General features: G+C 44.0%; 1 long non-coding RNA gene across 1 annotated transcript; it reads right to left on the reverse strand.

The window, feature by feature from the left end:
• Positions 1 to 2,155: 2,155 nt before the first annotated feature.
• LOC123603371 lies at positions 2,156 to 4,937 on the reverse strand. Its single transcript, XR_006714854.1, has 3 exons — positions 4,472 to 4,937; positions 3,215 to 3,898; positions 2,156 to 2,767 (listed from the first exon to the last, which is right to left on the reverse strand). It is a non-coding gene; the product is annotated as an uncharacterized LOC123603371 (long non-coding RNA).
• Positions 4,938 to 7,766: the final 2,829 nt, after the last annotated feature.

Below are 7,766 nucleotides of genomic sequence, written 5' to 3' on the forward strand. Positions count from 1 at the left end.
AAACCAGGGGGGCGCCTGGGTGGCGCAGTCGGTTAAGCGTCCGACTTCAGCCAGGTCACGATCTCGCTGTCGTGAGTTCGAGCCCCGCGTCAGGCTCTGGGCTGATGGCTCAGAGCCTGGAGCCTGTTTCCGATTCTGTGTCTCCCTCTCTCTCTGCCCCTCCCCCGTTCATGCTTTGTCTCTCTCTGTCCCAAAAATAAATAAACGTTGAAAAAAAAAAATTTTTTTTAAAAGAAGAGAAAAACCAGGGGCGCTTGGGTGGCTTGGTCAGTTGAGTGTCCGACTCTTGATTTCAGCTCAGGTCACGATCTCAAGGTTTGTGAGAGCGAGCCCCAGTTCCAGCTCTGCACTGACAGCGAGGAGCCTGGGATTCTCTTTCTCCCTCTGTCTCCGCCCCTTGCTTGTGCACATTCTCTCTCTCTCTCAGAATAAATAAATAAAAATTAAAAAAAAAAAAAAAAAGAAGAAGAGAAAAACAAAGACAGTAAGTCCCCAAACATGACTCCGTACATAAAGCACCTAGAACAGGGTGCATGCTTAGGAAATGATGGTGTCCCTTAGGTCTAAGGAATTGGGAGATTCCTCCAAATATAATTTAGTGAACAACTGGTGGCACCTCAATTTATAATTGCCTCCACTCACCACAAGCTGGTCATGAACTTGCTGCCCTCCGCCTCAGGGAGGTAGGTTGTCACTGCATTAGGTCCCATCCTCTCCATGAGGCTGGGTCAGGTTGGTCCAAACTAGCAGAGTTAGTAAATAATCCAAGTACCTCTAAAATGACTGTTTAAAGTGTCTGGGGAATGGCCTCAAGACCCCCTCGGGTTGGGTGGCAGAGCCAGGGTATCTCTCCCTTGCCTTTGCAACTCCTGGCCACAGAGTTCTTCCTTGGGATGACCTGGAAGAGACTTGTTCTGGAGTCACGATTCTTTACACCAAGAATTCCTAGCTAGGGTGCCCGAAGCAAGGGTTGGGTCTGTAAAATGACGTAGTTCCATTAGGAATGATGGAAACTATGTGAGCTGCTTTTAATAACACCAAATACAGCACAGCACAGCACAGTCCTCCTTCCCTTAAACCCCACGTGCTGATGGCCTGGCCCACATGTTCTCTGGCCCAGACTGAAAGCCAAGGGCTGTCTCTTCAGGGCAGTCAATGGACCTGAATTTACTCCACACAAGGCACCGAAGGTTCAGGCATTAAGCTCTGGCCTGTCGCACTGCAAACCTGCATTTTCTAGCCCAAGAAAAATGAGCTTTTGGTTTTTTCTTATAGCAGTGAAAAGAGCTTGGGATGGTGTGTGAGAGATGTGGGTTCCAGTCCCAGTTCCGTCAAATGCTGGCTGTGTGGCTTGCCCTCTTTTTGAGCCTCCTTTTCCTTCTTCTGCGTAGCTCCTCATTTCCCTTGCAGCACTGAAGGTCTGTAAGTCCGTGAATAATAACGTCTGCACTCATGAATTTATTAGCTATAACCAGGACTCTGTTTGAATCTATAGCAGGACTTGCTCCAAAAAAGAGTAATGGAAGGAAATACAGAAACTTCTTTTTCTATTTATATTTATCTCATCCTTTTCAGATATCTAGTGTAGCATAGTAGTAAATATGTATAATTGATAAATAACTTCATAAATAATAAATAATATATTGGGATATGTGCTTTAAAGCTTTTTGCTGAAGGGAGGTAAGATTTTTTTTTTTTTTTAACGTTCATTCATTTTTGAGAGACAGAGAGAGACAGAGCATGAGCGGGGAAGGGCCAGAGAGAGAGGGAGACACAGAATCCAAAGCAGGCTCCAGGCTCTGAGCTGTCAGCACAGAGCCCGATGCGGGGCTCAAACTCACGAACTGAGAGATCTTGACCTGAACCGGAGTCGGACGCTCAACAGACTGAGCCACCCAGGCGCCCCAAGGTGAGATTTTTAAAAAAGGATGAGGGGCACCTGGGTGGCTCAGTCAGTTTAACATCAACTTCAGCTCCGGCCATGATCTCGGGTTTGTGGCTTTGTGGGCTCTCAGCTGTCAGCGCAGAGCCCAGATCAGATCCTCTGTCTCCCTCTCTCTTTCTTCCTCCCCCTTGTGCACACCCGCATATGTGACGCCCCCCCCCCCAAAATGAACATTAAAAAAAAAAAAAAGGATGGATGGAGACTAAAGGGTGCTAGAGCAGTCACTGTGAGGCTCTGCGCTCTGCACGACCTCCCAGAGATGGTTTACCAGAGCTTTGGATGGAGAGGCACAGTGAGGTAGTGAAGAGAGAATGGGCCTGGAGCCCTACCACTTATTAGCTGTATGCCTCATCTCTGTGAGCCTCAATATCTCCCTACATTTAATTAGGGGTAATATAGTGCTACCTACCTTCCAAGCTTAAATACCAGATTAAATGAGATAACACAGATAAAACTGTGCCCAATTAATGTTGTCTCCCTTCCCTACCATGGGATGCCCGTCTGCATAGGTTTCACTTTAGATGCTGAAAAAATGTAGACATTTTCTTTTCTGGGAAATTCCTTTTATTGCTTTTCGGTACTTTATTGCTTCTCCTGTCTCACAGTTAAGCCTTCTTTAACAGCCGCCAAAGCCTATGCGCAGTTAGGTATAGAGTGCCAAGGGGAGCCGGAGGGCCATGCTGGGAAGAATCCTGCTTGGTCTTTCCAGCGCTCTGAGCACCTCACACTCCTAGGGGTTTGGGGCTCATCCAGGATTCAGGACACCATTCAAGGACATTTAGGAAAGGGTATCCCTCCAGCGGAGAAGCCAGCCGTCTTCACCTAGGAAGAGACAGCTTGAGTTTTTTGCTCCTTCATTCAAAGCTCATTGCCATATTCAGTGACACTGGAAATGAATCTACTCTTAAAAGAAAGTCCCAACTCTGCCACTATTTTGTTGGAGGCCTTAGACAATCCCTCAGTCTTTTTCGGCTTCAATTTCCTCTTTGCAAAGAAGGATGAGCACTATCTGTGCTGCCAACGGCCTAGGCTTGGCATGGCTCATGGGCCAAATGAGACGCTCTGCATGAAAATACTCAGTAAGAAATGAAAAGGATTGCAATTATTAAGCTTCCCGTTGGTCCAATTAGCACCAGCCCACACTAATTTCTGCCTATTCATGAAAAAAAAAATCACTGCTTTTCATAGACTAAGGAGGGGGAACGGTTGGCAAGGTATTGAACAATCTCATCAGCTCTGAGAGGTGGATGATTTAGTATCATCACCTACCTTATCATTATCCTTGCCCAGCCTGCATCCTCAGCTTTTGACGAGGTCAATTTCCGGCACACACAGAAAAGCCTGTGGCTGTGGTCGGAACAATCGGCCACAGTACTCCTCTCATGTTGTTGATCCCTTCATTTCCTCCAGCAGACTCCTGCCGGGGACTGAGTTCTAAGTTTTACGCTACTCTTTTGGACTAATCATTTGCAACAGCCCTAAGCACCCTGCCCCTCTCTCACTTTTGCTGTCCAGCTACTGCTCTGGATGGCAAGATTGCTAATTGGGACATGATCCCAGTAAAATGGCAAGAAGGATTCAAGGAGCTGGTTCACTGGGCCTTAAATATCCTGCCCACAACTTTACAGCTCAGGCGGCCATGGAGGAAGTATGAGTCATACCCAAGAGGTGAGGCTGCTGCTTAGGAAGGCCTCCACAATGACATTTTTCACGCTTGTAATAAACCGCTGTATTATTAGAACTCACCAAAGCTGAATTTAATGAAACTTTTAGGCCCCAAGGCCCGAATTTTTCTTTTGTATTGCAAAACAAAACCAACTGGTCCAATTCAAATTAACCCCAGAAAATGCTTAGACTTTAGTTATAATTTCTTTCATTCTTTTTCCATTCTCTCTTTCTTCTTCTCTCCCTTTCTCCAGTCACTCATCTACAAATTTTGCTGGAGATTACAATCTGTTGGAAGAAAAGGAAATGTACAAGAAGAGGAAGAAATGAAAATCTTAGAAACATATTCAGGTAGTCACAAGTTTGTCTACAGGAGTCTTTAACAAGAGTTCCTGATCAGAGACACAGATTCACATGAGAAACTTTTAAAAGTGAATGAAGAGGAGAAAAATACCAGACCCTCTCCATTTGTACCAGAGATATAATGGAATTTAAAATTCAACTGTATCAAAGCTCCTCCAGTTAGACCTGGGAGGCATCCTTTTGTAACAGCAACTTTGCAAAATACTGGTGCCACAAGCAAACAAATGATCACTCCAGAAATAAGGAGAAGACAAGTCCTTTATTTTTTAAATTTCTGGGGCTGAGCCCTCAGGAACTACCTTGGGGGAGGGTGGGAATGAAATGTGCCGCTGTGCACCTGGCCTTCAGCTATTCAGGAGCTTGGGCGGCAGGAAATAGCTCGGGGGCAGCTTCCGTATTTGCAGGAGCTAGTGAAAAGACATCTTTTTTCCCCTCACAGCTACGTTCGTAAACAAATGTTCACTCTCCAACCCTCACCCCAATTTGGAGCATATTTACCCAATAAAGTAGGCCTTCAAATGCCTCCTTGTCCTTCATGGAACTGAAGAGCGCGGCGCCGCTAGCTTCGCCGCCACGGTAGGGAGCGCGCTCTCGACCCTTCCCTGGGGCAGCTCGGTAATCCTCCGAGCACCGAAGCCCCACACGAGCTACTGGGCTGTAAAGTCGCCCAAGATGTCGGCGACGAAGACTACTTCAAACGCGTTGCCTTCAGCATCAAGGGGCCGGCGGTAGCGGCGGGAGGGGCGGGGGGTGCTGGCAAAAATTCCGGGCCAGAGCTGCCTTTGTCTTAGCCGATCCCTCCTTCCCCTCCTTCCGGGGATCGGGCTCAATGCTGATTCCTACAGGGGAGTCCCTGCTTGGCATCAAGGCTGGCCCCAGGCATAAGATCCTAATTATTTGAATGGTATTTGTTTTCATTGCTCTTTTTTTTTTTTTTTTTAATGTGTCCAGGTCGATGGCATTTTAATGCCTTATTAAACGGGGGTTTTACAGCAGTCTGTCTGTTCAGTCTCTGGACCCATGCCTGTACTTTGTGTGCAGGGATTTTATCTTTCCTGCTGGCTGAAAATATTTTCCGAATTCCCTATAAAAGTTTTCGAGATTTCCTAAGACAAATAGAGCTCCACCAGCTCTAAAATGACCTTGATGCAGTCGGAATTACATTCAGACACATGCTCTCTCCCTTGTTTACACAAAGAACTGAACTTCACTTGTGCTCATTAGCTGCCGTTCTGAGTACACACCAAATTTGCTCCACAAATGTGCTGGTGCGTAAAAGCACAACTCTACCTGGGATGGCTCCCCAGAATCCAATCTCTTACTGGTTTCTTCCATCCTCTCAGATGGCTGCCCTGGCTTTGAAGGCAGCATCAATAAAGATCAATAAAGCCTGTCCTGGATGAGGGGTTTGCATAAGAGTGTGCAGCATGTACAGCTGAGGGGAGCAGCCAGGCCTGCAACAGAAACACGACTGTCGTGAAGCTCCACAAAGTCGCCTAGAAGAAAATCAGCAGAGTCCTTTACTTGTCAGTGTGTAAATTTTTATGAAAATGTTTTTCAGAAGGAAGCTGAATGTAAAAAACATCGAAATAAGCCACAAGTCAGGCAACGTAGTGTTATGGAAAGAACCTAGAACAGACATAGGTTCAAATCTCATTTCTGGTGCAATTTAGCATGTGATCTGGGGCAAATAAAATGGGAAAAATTATCTTTATCTGTATCTGTATGTATCTCAGGGTTATTAGGAGGCTTGGAAAGAAGTAATGTATGTAAAACATCTAGTGCAGTGACCGACCCGGTGATTGTAAATAGCTACCATTACTATTTCATGAGGATCCTTAGGACTCAGATGGGCAAAAGCACAATCATTGTGTGTACTCTGGCTTTGTTAAGCCTTCTGGAGTGGGAGAAGGGAGGCCTCAGGGACTGAATGTCCACTCTGAGCCAGATATAGCAATAACTGGTGTAACCTGAATTTAAATCCAGATCTGACTCCAAAAGCTGGTTCCACTGTCCAGGTTAGGTAAAGTAAATATGGAGAATTATATCTCCATAATTCTCCTGTAGCACAACCTAAGGCTGAATCAGCCAGATAAGGCTTATTTTGCTTAGGTGGCACTAAAAACCCCTCCAATGCTCACTGCTTAACCACCTGGAAAACTCCCTTTGAATTTCTATTTTGCTGGGTTTTTTTTTTTTTTTTTTTTTTTTTTTTTTAGCATTACCTTCTTGGTGGTGTTTCACTAACATTTAAGACATTTAACGTTTAAGACAGACAAATACCCTGGAGATGAATCGGTAGGGATGCCCAGTCCATTCAGAATATTTCCCACTTATTTCATGTCTGCTGTTGCATTAAGCATGTCACAACAAAAAAATGGAAGGTATCTGGGTGGCTCAGCCAGTTGAACGTGCGACTTTGGCTCCAATCATGATCTCGAAGTTCGTGAGTTCGAGCCCCACGTTGGGCTCACTGCTGTTGGTGGAGAGGCAGCTTCAGATCCTCTGTCCCCCTCTTTCTGCTCTTCCCCTGCTTGTGCTTTCTCAAAAATAAACTTTTTTTTTTTTTTTTTTTTTTAAGATAGAAGGTTGCTTGATGTCTGCAGTTGGAAAGGACAATAATCAGGGGGTCATGGCTTTAAAAAAAATTTTTTTTAATGTTTATTTTTGAGAGAAAGAGAGAGAGTGAGTGGGGAGGGGGGAGAGAGAGAGAGAGGGAGAGAGTCACAGAACCCAAGGCAGGCTCCAGGTTCCAAGCTGTTAGCACAGAGCCTGACGCAGGGCTTGAATCCATGAACCGTGAGATTATGACCTGAGCCAAAGTTGGATGCTCAACCAACTGAGCCACCCAGGGACCCCAGTCAGGAGTCATGTTTATGCTACTACAGTTAAAACCTATCACTTATTTGTCAAGGTTTGACACACTTGCATGGAATCAATGAATACTCTCAATTTTAAGGAGTACGTTACATTCCTTGAAATTCTATTTGATTCCTTTTTCAGTCAATTTAGTCTTTTAAAAAAATATTGCTTTTTACTCTGTGGGATCTGTTTTTTTTTTATCTATCTTAACCATGTTTTAAAATAATCTCTAGATGGTAATTCTGTTCTCTGAGGTTCTTGGAAGGAAGCATCTGATATGCCATTTACTGGGTCTACTGATGTTTCACAACAGGATTTTTTTCTATCGTTTTGTAATTTTGTAAGAATTCATTCTACACCAGTCTTTATCTTACCAGTTGTACCAGCATGGTCCTGGTGCAAAGATAGACAACAGACCAGTGGAACAGCACATAGAGTCCAGAAACACACCCACACATATATGGTACCTGAATTATGAAAAACATTATACTATAGTTAGAAAAGGATGGTTCTGTGTCAATTGGATACCAATTTGAAACAAATGAAGTTTGACCCCTGACTCACCATACAGAAACAATAAATTCCAGATGTATTGTGATCTAAATGTGAAATACAATAAAATATTTAAAAGAAAACATAGAAGAATGTCTCTATGACCTTGGGCTAAGCAAAGATTTCTTAAAGACACAAAAAACACTAACCATAATGAAAGAAACTGATAGACTGGTCTGTATTGAATTAAAAACTTATGTTTATCAAAAGACATCGCTAAGACAATGAAAAGCCAAGTACAGAATAGAAAAAAAAAAAGACATTTTTTGTATATATGTGGACTTAAGTTCAGAACATTTTAAGAACTCCTATGAATCAACAAGAAAAAGACAATAACTCAAAAGATAAATGGGCAAAGAACTTGTACAGGCTCTTTGCA

This window comes from Leopardus geoffroyi, chromosome E1 (assembly GCF_018350155.1).
Source record: "Leopardus geoffroyi isolate Oge1 chromosome E1, O.geoffroyi_Oge1_pat1.0, whole genome shotgun sequence".
NCBI classification, from domain to species: Eukaryota; Metazoa; Chordata; class Mammalia; order Carnivora; family Felidae; genus Leopardus; species Leopardus geoffroyi.